At 32.7% G+C, this 17,978-nt stretch overlaps 1 protein-coding gene and 1 long non-coding RNA gene across 3 annotated transcripts in view; both read right to left on the reverse strand.

The window, feature by feature from the left end:
* Nucleotides 1-17,978, reverse strand: part of LOC149897351 (neuropeptides capa receptor-like) — an 82,227-nt gene that overhangs the window by 62,696 nt on the left and 1,553 nt on the right. The gene's annotated exons all lie outside the window — the stretch shown is intronic.
* Nucleotides 3,948-5,790, reverse strand: LOC149897353 (uncharacterized). The gene is made up of 3 exons (XR_016458247.1): nucleotides 5,527-5,790; nucleotides 4,981-5,117; nucleotides 3,948-4,272 (listed from the first exon to the last, which is right to left on the reverse strand). It is a non-coding gene; the product is annotated as an uncharacterized LOC149897353 (long non-coding RNA).

Genomic DNA, 17,978 nt, shown 5'->3' on the forward strand with positions numbered 1-17,978 from the left:
ACTTGTGTGTTGGAGATGAACTGCATGTACTCGAGAATAGAGCTATCTATAAAAATTGAAATATGAAAGGATTCCTATATTACAGCAGTTTATATATTAAGTTACTTGTCTGCCTGATAAAAAGGTAGGTATAGTGGAAGCATGTGAGCATGTTTTAAATATACACATACATTTAAATATACATTTAATAAAGTCTTTAATTGATTTAAGTCCTTAGAAACAAAGCTCGAAATTGTACTGTAGTGATATCGTTTTATTTCCAATTAAAGGGCCTGGAAGAAATCGCTTTTAAGCGATAAGATCACCTTTTTGTACTTAACCTCGCATCTATACAATATAATATACTGTACATTGTAATATTAAATGGTGATGTACAATAAATGGTTAAATAAATAAATTAAATAAATAAATAAGGTATACTTCCCTATTAAGAAAGAACAACATAGGTACTAAAACAAAAAAGCTCTTAAATACGCAAATAAAGTAGACCCCCCCCTAGTCAAGTGGCTTTCTGTTAGCGTAGCGTTCAATAGAATATACTACGAATGTATGAGATTGACGTAACCTGTAGATACGTTTATCTACAGCCTACGTCAATCTCATACATTCGTAGTCTATTCTATTGAACGCTACGCTAACAGAAAGCCACTTGACTCGGGGGGCTGGTACTAAACCGATTATTCTCTACCTTACCTCTCAATCTCAATTCATACAAAAATGAGAAAAGCTTTCGACTCACATGAATCATAATAATATTAATGTTCCTAAAATATGGTTTAGCCTACAACTTGTGTATACATATTGTATCAAATAATGTTTCCGTTGTGCTAAAGCACAGGTAAGATAGGTAAAAGCTTAATAAATTTTACATGAAATCGTCAATTTTGAACTCTTTCTATTTCGCAATGCAAAACGAGTTTATTTTCACAAGGGATATGGGTTAAATTGTTTCTATAGGAAACACAACAGCTCTAAATCTTACTCGAAACTATTACAAGGCTAATTAATGTCAGGCGAATAAAAATAGATATGTGAGATTTACCATGGATTTACCAGAAAAAAGGATTACAAACGCACATATAGAATCGGACAGAATTAGGTAACATTATACTTGATATTTACATAGATATAAATATTATACGTCTATTTATAGCAGTTACTAAAATCCTGTTACTCACAGACAGACAGTTTTATTTGTTTGAATAGATTAGTGTATTCATGTGAATTCTATCTATCTAATACGGAAGATTAAAACATGAAGACAATCCAAAAACCCACATCCGCCTTTACCAATTAGCACCTCGCTTTAGCGACTCTAAAATTATAGATTGTATTTGTTTTTATTTTGTTTGATTATCGTACATCATACCTTTAAATGATGGTGTAAGCGTTCTTATGGTATGCAGACCATATGCAGACAGAATTCTCTAACAAACCTTTTAAATAATAATATTATGTTTTACTTAGCCTTTTAGTGAAACATAATTAAATACAAGGTTTGAAAGAGCTTTTGTTCGTAGGAAAATAATGTAGTGTCTTTTTTCGGTCAGTTTAACCTCTGCTATCTAAATTCCCTGTATGTGTCCCAAAAAATGCATTTAAAATCAGCTCTATTAGTATTTAACAGTAATGAGTAATTACTGCAATTTCCAACAATTTGATGTATAATGTATGATCGATTGATGAATAATAATCAACGTGTTTAAAGCAGCATATCATTAAGCTAAACAGATTTTTTTCTAAATACAAACCAACTGATCATAAACGTTACAATTTGGTTGTTGTTTTTTGTACAAACAAAGCAGAAACAAAGTTTGTATGGTACCTTGTGTTTATCATCATAGTCAGGTAGGTATTATTCATAAAAAAAAAATGATAATGTGACATTGATTATAATATTATGATTTTTTAAGAGCAACTACGGTTTCTACCAAGCGCTTCTCTGTAGAAACTTCTTAAATGATTATTTTTCTATATTTTAAAGCAGTTTTAAACGAAGTTGAATAAATAAGTTTGAGTTTAATATTATACCGTCGTGATTCTAGTATAATCACATTCTTTTATTTTATCGTTCACAGCAAATAACTCTTCTTTCTTCTCCTTTTCTCCTTTTAAGCGTGAATTGATAACCAACAATACGGAGCTTAAACCTCGACCTTTGTGATATTTATTTATTTATGGAACACACAACAATAAATACACATTACATTATATATAGGATGACATTATCTAATTACATAATTGTATCTTATGTATTTATCAATTATAGGTGTACACAACATTCACATTAATAACACTTATACAATTAAACATAATAGAAAGAAAAACATAATCAATATAGTAAATTTTTATATATCTACTACTGGAAAAACTGTGAATAATTTGATGCTTATACTGTGCGAGGGATCCGAAAAATATATCAAGATCTGGTAAGAGCATTATTTGTTGGTTATAAGTAGCACACATTCTCGATAATGGAGCATGTAAATTATATTGATATGTAAATTCTAACCTTTCCGTTTGTTTACCTTTTTCTGTGGAATGGCATTTCTCTTTATGGTGTTGATGAAAATACCAACCCGAAAATGTTTGCATTTGTGAGAGGTGTCTTTTTTCCCATAAAAGTATGATATTGTGCACTTGAAATGTTTATAGATATCTTTAGATATCATTAATACTGACACGAATTCAATGTAAAATGTTTTCTAACATGTAATATTTGTATTCGTTCCACAGGTCAAGTGGGGCACACTATACCATTAAAAGTTATAACTATAACCACGACACTACACACAAACACTACACACAGACACTACAAACACGATACCTAACACCCGACACTGAAAACACGACACAAACACAGACACTGAAAACACTACAATACAGATATTTGGAAAAAGAATATCCCGCCAGGCAATTCTTTATATCTTTCGAACTAAGAAGTATTTCCTTAAGGCGAAATACAATCATGCTTGTGCACCTTTTGGGCTACGCCCCCTGGGTGGAGCATAAGAGCGCGCGGGACGCTTCACAAAAATCCCCTCGCCACGCCATACAACTGAATAGATGACGGAAACATACGGAACTAACGGAGGTTCAATGAACTTTACTTATGGTACGGGAGCCAGGAACAAATTTTATGACCAAGTTCCTCTCAAGCGGTAATTAGTAAAATGCATCAAAGTATAGTATTATGAAGCCTCGTGAACGTCAGCTGGAGCTCGGTTGGGGGGAAGAGCGGTTGTAGCCTCCCGTATCAGCTGACGGTTTTTCCACCAAGATACAGCCAGCTGACCTATATATTTATCCACAGTTACATATAAGCTATCATCAGGTAAATTTTTGTTTGAGAGGAAATCACGGAAAATAAATTTTTTTCTTTCATGTTCGAGACACCAGCTGACTTATAATACACCATGTTGTAACCAGCTGATTATTTTTTTTCGTTGAGATATTGGGTTAGCTACAATTTGACAAATTTTTAGCTGAGAGGAAATGAATGAATGAATGCATTTTTTTTCCTACGTGCGTGGGAGGCTACAACCGCTCACCCCCCCAACCGAGCGCCAGCTGACGTTCACGAGGCTTTATAATACTATACTCTGAGGCGTCTGACGAATTATCTCTTGAGAGGAAATAATTAACCAAGTTTGCAACTGGCTCCCGTACCATTATATTCTTATATTCGCGCGGTTAAAGCTGAGTAAAGCGATCCGGCAACGTCTTTTCGTTGCCGGGCCCATCGAACTAGAAAAATCGACCTTTGTTCCTTTGCACGAAGGTCGATTTTTAATTGGCACAAATCTGGTTACAAAAAGTGAGCTTGTTTTAACTAAATTATTTTATGATGTAATTATTTGTTATTGTTAGAATTATCGCTACCTACGTTACTAGCTTATTTGCAAATCTTTGTAAACAAATTTTATAGTTTTTCGACATGGGGACTTTACGTACAATATGATAAGTATTAAAAATACATAATAGAATAATGCTATTTACGTTTCTTTTTTTACATTATTATCGGTTTTAAAAGATTAAAAAAAATGGGTTTTTGTTTTTATATCATATTTATTGAAAAAAAAACAATAATAGACAAAAAATATTATTTACAATTTTGATTATTTTTGAATAAATATATCCGACATTTTGATATATGGTTTTGTTACCATTTTATTGTTCCAATGTTTATCTTCTTGATACGACTTCTTCACCTTGTTCCGTAAATAAATGTCTCTTGCCCGTTACTTTGAGCTATCCTTGTGCATTGAGTTGCTGAAACAACCATAATAAGTTATAATATGAGAAAAATTAATTGATAATACCTCTTATAATACCACGATTATTATAAAGATACTGTCATCAAAACTAGAAAAAATTGCACAGCTGTGTACGTTTCTTTGTCGCTTTATTATCCTAGCCGTAATAAACTCGATTGTCGGCGTCATACATAGCAAACTTTCTGAGAAAATCGTTCTTTTGTTTGAAAAATTTTACGGTTGACCGCAATTATTATAACAAGTGCTTTTATAAAAATTAGTAAAAAATTTCGCAGCTGTGTCCGTTCGTTTATCGCTCTATTGTCCTAGCTCGTAAAAAAGTCGATTGTCGGCATCATAGTTACATAACTACAAATTTTTCAAATATTTTTTATATAAAATTTATAAGTAATTATTCTTATGCATTGTCTTGGGATTGCTCACATGTGTATAGAATTGTTAGTAGATCAGCAATAAGCCTAAAATAGCATGATATCTAATAAGTAAAAAAATTACAATTACCGGTGCAGTGAAAGACCTCAGACAATAGTTATAATACAATAATAATAATAAAAAAAAGTTATACGCAATAGGGTTGAAATAAAAATTGTTTCTGATCTCACTGGTAATTACCTACCCGTCAGTGATAACTTACACTAGTCTGAAATATTCCACTATCTTCAATCTTATGACTTATAAATAAATGACATAAGAATAAACTTACACAAAAAAAGTACTATGTGAAACTGTCTGAAGATCCACATCAGTTTCTGGTAATCATGGTTGGTCTAAAAGACCAACGTGTCTTTATTGCGTCCTGGCTTGCAAGCTGCACATCGGATTTTTCGTGGTCGCACTTCGCTATTAGAAATAAACACACAAATCAGTAGTATATTTATTGGAAAATGAAATCTCAAAAAACAACTAAAACATTACCTATTTATACCAATAATAAAATTATAAATAAAAATAAAGACAGAGTACATAAAATTATAAAATCTTGAATTGTGCGTTGCTAAATTCAGACTTTGTAAACATATTATATTATGTACTAATACAAAAATCATAAATAGGTAATGAAATCTCAAAATATGACTAAAATAATATTACTTATTACAAATAAAAATAACCATCAGATTTTCATTTATGCGTTTCTCAATTTAGACTTGTAAACATATACCTAGTAAAATATTTGAAGTTGAAATCTTTAGACTTGTAGCGACCGAAAGACATAATAAATATAAATAAGCATGATAAACATTAAACTTACCTATTTAGATTCAATAACTATAGTTTCTTCATCTGCCTTCGCAACATTTTCTTCCTAATGTTCTCACCATCAATGTTTTGGCCACCAAAATTCACCATGTTTATGAAAAACTTTAGTAACACTAACACTAAATCACGTATGCGAGTAGACAACGGCACCGCGCGAAAAAGTTGTACAGGACTGCTCTCTAAGACGCGTTGGCGTCGACTAACAGGAGGCGGAACGGCGGAAGCGACCGGCCTGCGCGCAATTTTTTGCTCATAGTTTATAAATATATTTTTTTTTAATTACTGATGTATTAATTGAAAAATCTAATCCCGTACGTCCCTCAAGAATTGAATGGAAGTGGTTTTGGATAAAGTTTCATTGATATTACTTTACTATTGTCCAAATTAAATTGATTGATTGTTTAATTTTTGGGCAACTTCACAACGTTTTTCTATCGAGGCAAATTTTGCCAATCGTGTTTCGGTTCCCAAACGTCACTAAACAAACTCTTCAATTAAATAAATCGATAAATAAAAAAAATCAAATTCAAAGTTTTTGAAGAAAAAAATTAATTCTCCGTGCACTCGAAACGTCTGTTTTGGGTCTCATTTCGCCTTAATAAAGTATATTTTCCTAATTCAGTAAGAAAAATACAATATGTTATTATGAAACCCAGAAGCGTCATTAAAAAAATATTATGTAAGAGAAATCAGATTACAAACAGAACACAAATGAGAAAGATGAGCTTGAGGAAAATGTGTAAAAACATGTTTTTATATAAAAATTTAAAATTGTTACCTAATAGATTGTAATATTAACCATAATATTTCAATTAATTTAAAAAAATGTCTACTAACACTGTGGTGTCCCTACCAAAATTTGGCTTTCCGGCCATTATTGTTAGGTATTTCAAATGTTAATTTGACCGAGGTGTAAGACATCTGCATAAATTCATTTTTGCAAATTGAACAAACAAAAATACATAGCATCAAAATAAATCTCTCATACATAGTCGAATCGTAAGCGACTTAGAAAAAACTTTCAAGTTCATAAAAACTCATCCCTCTTTATGTTTTATCAAAGAATGTAACGAACCGCCATTATTCTTTTCATATAACAATATTATATTCTCTTTCAAATAGGTTTATTTCGTAGTATGATTGGTATAATAGCATTTGAAGCAATTTCAAATCTATAAATATAAAAAAAAATGTGAACCATCGACATTATTTTGTAAAAGTAATATGCAAAAAAGAACAGATTGCTGAATACAGACTATGTATATGTCACCGTCATCTGGTAAAATCTGTTACATTCAACAACTTGAGAAGTTATCCTTTAGTCATTCAATGATGGCGCTAGTCATTCAATCAAATAGCAAATTCAACTAGATGACTGCTAGATAATATATACCATTATATAGCCACGCCAGAAATCGGTTTTACGTGCACATAAAGATGGAGTGGTAAATGCCATTAAAAATTAAAAGAACGAAACAAAGTAGGTAATTGCTTTGAACATTGATTAAAAAAGTTTTAAGTAAAGCCTTGGATGCCTTAAATTCTTCGTGTGGGCTTTGAGCTTTTCCATATGAAATGACTTATAGTCCGTTTTCTTATGGGAAAAGGTATACATTTTTGAGTAAAGCAATGCCTTTTGGTAGGAATGTTGTAAGTACTCGTCCACCTAAGCCCAAATCGCCCCGTAGCCAGTCATTACTCCCCTACGGGAGGGAGGGAGGGGGGGTTAAAGAACAGAGCGCCCGGCGCTCCGAAAAAAAAATCTGGCGGCTAAATTTGGACCGTTGAGTCGAGTTTGGTGTCATTATCAGGTAACTAGATGATGCCCGATTCATTCTCCATACCAGATTTTTAGGGTTCCATAGCAAAATATGTCACAATCCTTAAAATAATAAACTTTTAGTAGTGACAAAATCCAAACAAACCAGTATAGTTTTATATTTTTGTATTAAACTTGGTTTATAAAAAATATTGTCTGACAGGCCGTTAAATGCAAATTATAAAAACATTAACATGTAACATATATTCTATCATTTTAAATGTAAAAAAAAAATTCTTTTCGGAGCGCCGGGCGCTCTGTTCTTTGACCCCCCCTCCCTCCCTCCTGCAGGGGAGTAATGACTGGCTACCGGGCGATTTGGGCTTAGGTGGACGAGTACAACATTCCTACCAAAAGGCGTTGCTTTACTCAAAAATGTATACCTTTCCATACAAGCATGACCATAAGAAAACGGACTATTGGTACAAATTTTTATTTAATGTTATAGATTATCACAACGGTTTAACTTTATCGAAAATACGATAATAATAATAAAATTGATCACGAATAAACAATTCCAAATTAGTTAATATTAAATGTATAAAAATAAATAATCTGTAAGTGATTTTTCGAAACTAATCGCTATTAGTTTTGTTAAAATGCATCAAATTATGTATTATTTCATCTTTAAAATAACCTTTCAGACGTACTTTATGTAATACTATTTTCGACGTTTAATATTAAACCATTAGTGTTTCTCATTAAATAAACAAATTTTAAGTGCTAAAGCTTGTAGAAAACTATAAGAGACAGATCCATTATGATCTAGTTTCTAGTTCATCCAGTAAGTCTGATGCTGAAGTAGTCTTTCAGTGGTATTATGAGCCACAATAGGTAAAGCTTCTTGTTTGGATTTTATTTTGTTGTTTTCTCATTTTTACTTAAAATATAGTTTTACTAGCTGTGCTCCGCGGTTTTACCCGCAGTGCTCCGCTTCTGTTAGTTCTGTATATAGCCTATAGCCTTCCTCGATAAATGGGCTATCAAACATCGAAAAAATTTTTCAAATCGGACCAGTAGTAGTTCCCGAGATTAGCGCGTTCAAGCAAACAAACAAACAAACTCTTCAGCTTTATAATATTAAGTATAGATTTAAGTTATGCTGAAAATATAAGGAAGGAATTCCTTTATTAAAAAAAATCCTCTCATTAATATTTGCTATTACCCACATTTATCAGCATATTGTTTTACTGCTTTTTTTTATTGACTTGATATAAGTAACTTAGTCTATATAGTCGTAGCATAATATTCCAGACAACCTATCTCCTAAATAAATAAATAAATCGTTTATTTGCAAGTAAACATGGTATACATAGGTGTTAAGAATAAGATACATTATTTCAGCATGTTTAGCCTAAATTTCGATCGCTAATAGATTAAATTAAAATACATTTAGAAATTTGAATAGATTTTGTATTTATACATAGCTAAGAAGAGCAACGTCGTTAGTTATAAAATCCGCCACTTTAAATTTAGTCGCGGAGTGCTGAGACATAAGCAGCTTACTGAATACAATTAGTGACGCTTTTAGGAAACAGAATACTGTATAGTTAATCCTAATATCTTTGATATAACATTTACCTTGTAAGTGGCAAATTTAATATTCTTGGTGAAATCTTATAATACTAACTTCAGATCAGTAAGATGTGAAACCGGAAGATATTTATGCTAACTAATTTGTACATTGGAAATAAAAAGGTACGTAATAATAAAAAAAAAGTTGTGTGGTTTTATGAAACCACGGTAAAAGTGAAACTTGGGCACAAAATTATCGTATTTGTACGATTTGTACCTACTCGGCAGCCGACCGTCACGCGACATGCGCTACACAGACCAAAAAGTTTGAGACGATGTAATAAAAGTTTCACTTTAATATAAAGAAGTCGAAATTGAGAAAATAAGTCGAACAGCTTTCAATATGAATAGCCTTGTACCAGACAATCGTAAGGTATGTTTATCATCCAGTACTTTGTACTTTATAAATGTTAGAACAGAAATATTGTTAAATAATTTGGAAAATCCAAAAGTGCACGCCTCATAATTTTTTTTTAATAATTATTTATTAATTATTATTTTTGTTTATTTAATAACAATTAAACCACATCGAATCAGACCCTGAAAAATGAAAGGGTTCTATTCCTGAGCATACTCAAGCGTAAGAGAAAAAAAAAGACTCGATTAGTAAAGTATTTCGGTCGTTATCGTGTTAACAAGAAAATCCTCCGCACATACAGACACACGGACGTCCAAGACAGAACTTTTTTAAACTGTTTTTTAACTAGTTTAAATAACAAAAATGACATCAAAAATATCATGAATGTTAAAAATAGTGTTTTTTCTTAAGAGCGCATATTCTATTTAACGCAAGTCAAAAACTCCGCGATCTATTACGATAGATCGCGGCTTGCGCTATCCTTTTACTATGAACAGCATAGGTCCACAGGAGAGCGCCGAGCAACATGTCCTCTCTCTGGAAAGGCTCGCTGCCGACTGATTTTAATCGGGTCGCGCGCAGTGTTTTATAGTACTTTAAAAAAAATTGTAGAAAAATAATAGAGGTACCTTAGTTGATTTTTTAAATTTTATCTTATAAGTAAGACATTCTTTTATTGCAATATGTATAAATTATATTCAATAAATTCAAATATCTTGGTGAAAATAATCAATTTGTCGACTATAATTTCTAAAAAAATTCACATTGTTCGGATTTTAATTTCGTAAGTTAGGAGTCCAAAATAAAAAAAATCTTTTAACTAACTATTTTAATAAGGATTTTTGCAGTTAGTTAAAAATAATTGTGTGTTAGATCTGTCAGCAATTTCAGATATTTTTAGCTTCGAAATTGACACTAAAAGTGAAATCAAGTAATCATCGGCTCAGTTATCTTGATGGTATTCAGAAATAATGCATTAATTGAAAAAAACTCTTAACTAACTACATAGACAATAAAATTTCCTAAAATTATTAGTAATTCATATGTTTGTAAGATAAGTGGTTGATGGACAATCTGGTTTGAAAAATCACATATTTGAGCCAAACAGCGCACGGACCGCGTACACGGCCTTAATATGTGTGTGTATGTATTATCTTACAAGTGCAATGTATGATACATAAAGACATTTTAAGTTTGAAAAATCAGATGTTTTGCGCGAAGTGACAGTAGTACCCACCTCAACGCTTCGCTTATGAGGCGTGCAATATTGGAAAACGATTTACATTTCCGTAACAAAACAATAGACCTCAATCGTTTGTTTCATTCAATTTAGATGAAAATTGACGGTATTCATAAATGAAAGCCTGTAAAAACATACTGGCGCTGTATTTGACTTTGCTTTACATTAATCTTTGTTCATTTCACGGTTATGAAAATATTGACGAATGTAATTTTGCGGATTTAAATAGAAATGAAAATGTTAAATATACGCACTACCAACACAGTCATTCACACACAAAACCTTCATTTAATTTGTGAATTTAAATTATCATTATCATCAGCCCATATAATAATATGTTCCTACTACCAGTATAATATTATTAGTCTGTGCTACTACTGAAGACACTGCATGCCTATGAAGGTTCAGGACCAAGTTCAGGACAATCACCACGCGGAAAAATACAGGTTGGCAGATGTCACATGTCGTCGAACTTTTGATTCTTCGACATGTGGCTTTCCTCTTGATGTTTTCTTTCACCGTTTTGAGCAATAATGGTGTTACAACATGACAAATACAAATCAATTTATTCCTATGCTCTTGCTTGGTCTCGCACCTCCGACTTACCGATTAGGTATAAGTCCGAAGTTCTCACCACTGAGCCATTACTGCTAGTTAAATTATAATCGTCATTTAAATTATAGTTAGGTATTATAATATAAACGGTATAATTTACATTCTCCGAATTGTTCTAGCGATCATTAGCCGCGTAATTTCCGTCATGTCCCTTTTCTTTGTCTTGTTTTCCTTTGTTTTAACTATTGTTTCCTGTTTATTTGAGCAACGCATCCAACTAATCAAAGAGCAATAAATTCAGTCTGGATATTAATGAAATGTGTTTTATTTATTTATGGTACATTCATTTTTTTCACTACGCTGTTTAATCTTTAAAACGTCGTATTATATAGGTAATAATAAGCCCTTTAAATTATACATACAACATGTACTAAAATGAATTGTTTTGGATATAAATCATTCATTTATTACCTAACTAGCGGTCCGCCCCGGCTTCGCCCGTGGTACATATTTCGCAATAAAAAGTGGCCTAAGTCCTTTCTCGGGTATCAAAATATCTCTATACCAAATTTCATGCAAATTGGTTCTGTAGTTAAGGCGTGATTGAGTAACAGACAGACAGACAGAGTTACTTTCGCTTTTGTAATATTAGTATGGATGTGCTATTTATTAAATAGGTTTGAAGTTGGTGCCGAACATTAAGCACTTAGTATTAAGGTGATGAATTAATTTTTCTAACATTTACGGCCCTTTTTAAACCTTCGTAATTTTTATATTATTAAAGTTGTCGTGATGAAAATTCTTGACAAGAAAGTTCAATAGTAACACAATACGTCTACCGTTTTAGAAACATGATTCCATGATATTTTCTCGATAGAAAAAAAATACAAAGTTCTCATTGTTATTTTTTTTTAATCTCTGGCATCTTCAAAATAACAAACGTAAAGTTACGACTTTTTGGATATTAACTATAAAATATACAACCTATACGTCTACCGTTTTAGAATTTTGAAATATGCGATTGTTTTGAAATAAACAAGAAATACTTGAAATTAGCGCCTGACCAGCCAATATAGCGAGAGCCGCCCTGTACCTTCCTACCCCGATCGCTGCACGAGTCATTCCCGCTACGGCCGTCACACGGGGAACTTGTGTCGCTCGCGCAATCGTAAAAAAGGGTGACAACACGATAAGACAAAATGAGACAAATGGGGACAATAAAGAAAATAAGAAGAAGAAACATAAAGGTTGGAGGAAAAAGAATGCTTACAATTGGAACAAATTAATGAAGTAAGTTGGTTTTATTTTAAATTTGATGATAATTGTATTATAGACGATGTTTGATATGTACCCCTGTTTTAAGTACATAACGAATGTGTAAGATTTTTTCATTTATAGCATAAATAATCTTTTCAGAAATCCGGAATCCAGAAGGAAAATAAACCCACTGATTGTTCACAATGTGAACCCACTCCTTCGTAAGTACCTTTATTCAGTCAAAAATGTATGTTATCAACGCTCTACTGGTTTTATCGCATGATTCCATTTTTAGCAAAAGTGCAAAGAAATAAAAAATCATGGTGAACTTAGTGGAAGTATGGTGGACGTAATATGGAATTATGGAACAGGAGCTCGTTGGAGTAGTATTATATTTTAAAAAAATACGAAAAAACAAGAATTTCTTAGTAGGTGGTAGATAAGTATGTTGTATAAAGAATTTGATGTTGATATTTATTTCATTTATACTTACTACACCTGTGCGGGAAATTTCTTAGTACTAAAACAGGTTTATATTCATATTTACATAGTAATGTGAGTTTTCATTTCGAAAAATTTTGTGTAAGTATATTAAATTGAGTTCCTGGATGATCTGGAAACACAATTGGGCCCGGAGGATGGCGCTGCAGTCACTCCTCCTAATCACATGAACCGATTTGGATGAATATTTGTGTGCACATTTCATTGTTGTGGGATGATTGGTTGATTCGTTTTCACATTAGCTAATATTATGTATTTTTGTTGTTAGAAAGTAAACTTAATTTAATGTTTATAATACATTATTATTGGTATAAATAAGCCAGTGTTCGTCTCACATTGCTGTACCTGCCTACCTATCCTACCAGGGCCTAACTTTGTTCTGGCTATTTTATTTTGATTATTTGTAATGAATAATTACAATTATAATAGAGTGCAAAAAATAAATACATGCAGCGTCAATATATTTTGTGTTTTTTTTAAACATTTTTTTTATTTAAAAAAATATCATTCCGACCGCGGCTTTGCCCGCGTGGAATTAGGTTATATCGTGAATCCTGTTTTATCCCACAGAAGTGTTCAGTTCGGATAAAAAGTATCCTATGTGTAAATCCAGGCAATTAGCTATATTTTATCAAAATTGGTAATGTAGTCTTGACGTGATTAAGTAACAATTAACAAAAAAATATACAAATTAACATCCAAAGTTTCGCATCAGTTTTACTGTATTAGCGATATCTTCCACTCTTGACTTTGACTGAGAAGAATTAGGGTTTATAACTTCTTTCAGAAATAGTACCTTTCATTTCTGGGCATGATGTAATATCTACGTCAGCATCAAATTCTATCTAAATCAATTCAGTAGTCCGCGTAATTAGGTACCATTTCATTTTTTCAGAGTAACAATATTTTTTGTTATTTTAAAGATTATTTATAACCTGTATTATTTTGTAATAAAGTAAACATTACGAAATAATAATAATTAATAATTATTAATAATGTCTAAGTAGTTGTTAAAAAGAAGATAATTTTGTGTTTATAAGCATGAAAATAAAACCAATAAATCAATAATTAAATATATGTATAACAATATTATAACTCTATGACGACTCCATACATGTTTGTCCCGAGTCGGCCAGCGGCAGCGCGGCGAGTATGCAAGAATGACTTCGCGCACACTCGCGTTCGCGATAGCGAGCTATTAGACTCCGCCCGCCAAGCAGTGGATTTTTTTTTGTGTATCGTCTTAAGCCCGTGCACCGACATCAAACCTTTTTAATAAATAGCACATATAAATAATATGTAGTAAATAATAATGTCAAATCTTTTTTATTTCTTACTTTTCCGTTTTTGAAGTCGGTTGTTTTGAACGCAGTTATTTTTATTAGTGAATATTAAGCTTTCCGTGCGATTAGAGCTTTTTATGAAAATTAAGCTCTCCGTGTGATTAGAGCTTCTTGTGAAAATTAAGGTCTCCGTGCGATAAGAGCCTTTAATGAAAATTAAGCTCTGCGTGCGATTAAAGATTTTTGTGAAAATTAAGCTCTCCGTGCGATTACAGCTTTTTGAGAAAATTAAGCTTTCCGTTCGATTAGAGCTTTTAATGAAAATTAAGCTCTCCGTGCGATTATAGCTTTTTTGAAAATTAAGCCTCCGTGCGATTAGAGCTTTTTGTGAAAATTAAGCTCTCCATGCGATTAGAGCTTTTTGTGAAAATTAAGCTCTCCGTGCGATTAAGAGCTTTTTTGTGAAAATTTAGCTTTCCGTGCGAATAGAGCTTTTTGTGAAAATTAAGCTCACCGTGCGATAAGAGCTTTTTGTGAAAATTAAGCTCTCCGTGCGATGAGTTTTTTGTGTAAATTAAGCTCTCCGTGCGATTAGAGCTTTTTGTGAAAATTAAGCTCTCCATGCGATTAGAGCTTTTTGTGAAAATTAAGCTTTCCGTGCGAATAGAGCTTTTGGTGAAAATTAAGCTCTCCGTGCGATTAGAGCTTTTTATGAAAATTAAGCTCTCCATGCGATTAGAGCTTTTTGTGAAAATTAAGCTTTCCGTGCGAATAGAGCTTTTTGTGAAAATTAAGCTCTCCGTGCGATTAGAGCTTTTTGTGAAAATTAAGCTCTCCATGCGATTAGAGCTTTTTGTGAAAATTAAGCTCTCCGTGCGATTAGAGCTTTTTGTGAAAATTAAGCTCTCCATGTGATTAGAGCTTTTTGTGAAAATTAAGCTCTCCGTGCGATTAGAGCTTTTTGTGAAAATTAAGCTCTCCATGCGTTTAGAGCTTTTTGTGAAAATTAAGCTCTCCGTGCGATTAGAGTTTTTTATGAAAATTAAGCTTTCCGTGCGATTAGTTTTTTGTGAAAATTAAGCTCTCCGTGCGATGAGAGCTTTTTGTGAAAATTAAGCTCTCCGTGCGATGAGTTTTTTGTGTAAATTAAGCTCTCCGTGCGATTAGAGCTTTTTGTGAAAATTAAGCTCTCCATGCGATTAGAGCTTTTTGTGAAAATTAAGCTCTCCATGCGATTAGAGCTTTTTGTGAAAATTAAGCTCTCCGTGCGATTAGAGCTTCTTGTGAAAATTAAGCTTTCCGTGTGATTAGAGCTTAATGAGAAAAATTGAGTTCTCCGTGCGATGAGAGTTTTTTGTGAAAATAAAGCTCCATGCGATTAGTTTTTTTGTGAAAATTAAGCTTTCCGTCCGAATAGAGCTTTTTGTGAAAATTAAGCTCTCCATGGGATTAGAGCTCTTTGTGAAAATTAAGCTCTTCGTGCGATTAGAGCTTTTTGTGAAAATTAAGCTTTCCGTGCGATATGAGCTTTTTGTGAAAATTAAGCTCTCCATGCGATTAGAGCTTTTTGTGAAAATTAAGCTCTCCGTGCGATTAGAGCTTTTTGTGAAAATTAAGCTGCGTGCGATAAGAGCCTTTAATGAAAATTAAGCTCTCCATGCGATTAGTTTTTAGTGAATATTAAGCTTTCCGTGCGATTAGAGCTTTTTATGAAAATTAAGCTCTCCATGTGATTAGAGCTTCTTGTGAAAAATAAGCTCTCTGTGTGATTAGAGTTTTTTGTGAAAATTAAGCTCTCCGTGCGATTAGAGCTTTTTGTGAAAATTAAACTTTCCGTGCGAATAGAGCTTTTTGTGAATATAAAGCTTTCCGTGCGATTAGAGCTTTTTATAAAAATTAAGCTCTCCATGCGATTAGAGCTTTTTTGTGAAAATTAAGCTCTCCGTGCGATTAGAGCTTTTTGTGAAAATTAAGCTTTCCGTGCAATTAGAGCTTTTTGCGAAAATTAAGCTCTCCGTGCGATTAGAGCTTTTTGTGAAAATTAAGCTTTCCGTGCGATTAAAGCTTTTTGTGAAAATTAAGCTCTCCGTGCGATGAGAGTTTTTTGTGAAAATTTAGCTTTCCGTGCGATTAGAGCCTTTAATGAAAATTAAGCTCTCCATGCGATTTTATGCGGTTATTAATTCAGCCGGTATTTTTTTTTTATGTATGTACACCGACTACTCCGAGGTTTCTGAACCGATTTACGTGATTCTTTTTTTGTTCGATGCGGGATGGTGTCGAATTGGTCCCATAATTTTTTTTTTCGGATAGGCCCAGTAGTTTTTATTTTATGAGCATTTTTGTCTGTACTCGATGACTAAGTTGATATGTAGCAAGTAACTTTGATTCACTTCCCGGTAACCGATTGAGCTGAAATTTTGTATACGTATGTAAATTTGATAGCGATGAAACATTATCATGACATGAAGCTGATTTGATGATGGAATCGGAAGGTGGCCATAGGAACTCAGTAATATATTGACTCAACTTTACCGAGTTTGGGCTCGTTTGATTCGTGTTGAAAAATACACTAAAAAGTATTAAATAAAAATAACTGCGTTAAAAACAACCGACTTCAAAAACGGAAAAGTAAGAAATAAAAAAGATTTGATATTATTAACTACTACATAATATTATTGTACATATTTCGCAATAAAAAGTGGCCTACCTATATATGGCCTATGTCCTTTCTCGGGTATCAAAATATCTCTATACCAAATTTCATGCCAATTGGTTCAGTAGTTAAGGCGTGATTGAGTAACAGACAGACAGACAGAGTTACTTTCGTATTTATAATATTAGTATGGATAGTAATTCTGCTTTCAATGTTCAAGTGGGAGTAAGGCATGCTTTGTTTTGACGCTGCTTCTTTAATACAAATAAAAACCACAGTTGACAGATATATACGATAAACACTGCATTTTATGTCATAGCGTATTATAATATAAATGTATATTATAATAAAAGTGAAGTCCCGTGTCCCCTAGTGGGGTAAGGGGCAGATGCATTATTCATACATCTGTTTCACTGATCGATTTTCTTTAGGGACAAGTAGGTGATCAGCCTTCTGTGTCCTGCCAGACCGAGACATTTTTTTTTTCTTCGTCTCCACCGGGAATCGAACCCAGGACCCCTCGGTTCTACGCTCACGCGTCAACCACTGTACCAAGGAGGCGGTCAACTATATTATAATACGCTATATTATTTATTGCTTATTCTAGTGTTAATAAAATAACATGCAAAGATTTCGTAGACTTAAACAAAATAGACTACTTACTATTTATAAAAATACCTACTAGCTTTTCACCCGCGGCTTCGCCCGCGTTTTCAAAGAAAAACCCCATAGTTCCCGTTCCCGTGGGATTTCCGGGATAAAACCTATCGTATGTGTTAATCCAAGTTGCCCACTATATTTGTGCTTAATTTCATCGTAATCGGTTCAGTAGTATTTGCGTGAAAGAGTAACAAACACACACATACACATCCTCACAAACTTTCGCATTTATACTATTAGTAGGAAGGATAGAAAGTTCAGTATTTAAGACATTAGTAAATATGAATACTATAAGTAATAAATCATTACTATCCCGAACCTAGATCGCATATAGGTAATCTGTGGATACAACCACTTAAATATGCAGAATGCAGCTCGTAAATTATATTATAACTATCTACCTATGTATACAGGGTGTCCCACTATTGGTATACTAAGCGCGAAGGGACTTGTAGTTTTACATACACTGATCACGTAAAAAATACTTAAACAACAAAATTTTTTTGCTAAATTTTTCTTGAAAATCCATGTTTTCTTTTC

This window comes from Colias eurytheme, chromosome 26 (genome assembly GCF_061535395.1).
Source record: "Colias eurytheme isolate Ceu_HAF_F1 chromosome 26, ilColEury1 Martin Lab GWU primary, whole genome shotgun sequence".
Classification (NCBI taxonomy): domain Eukaryota; kingdom Metazoa; phylum Arthropoda; class Insecta; order Lepidoptera; family Pieridae; genus Colias; species Colias eurytheme.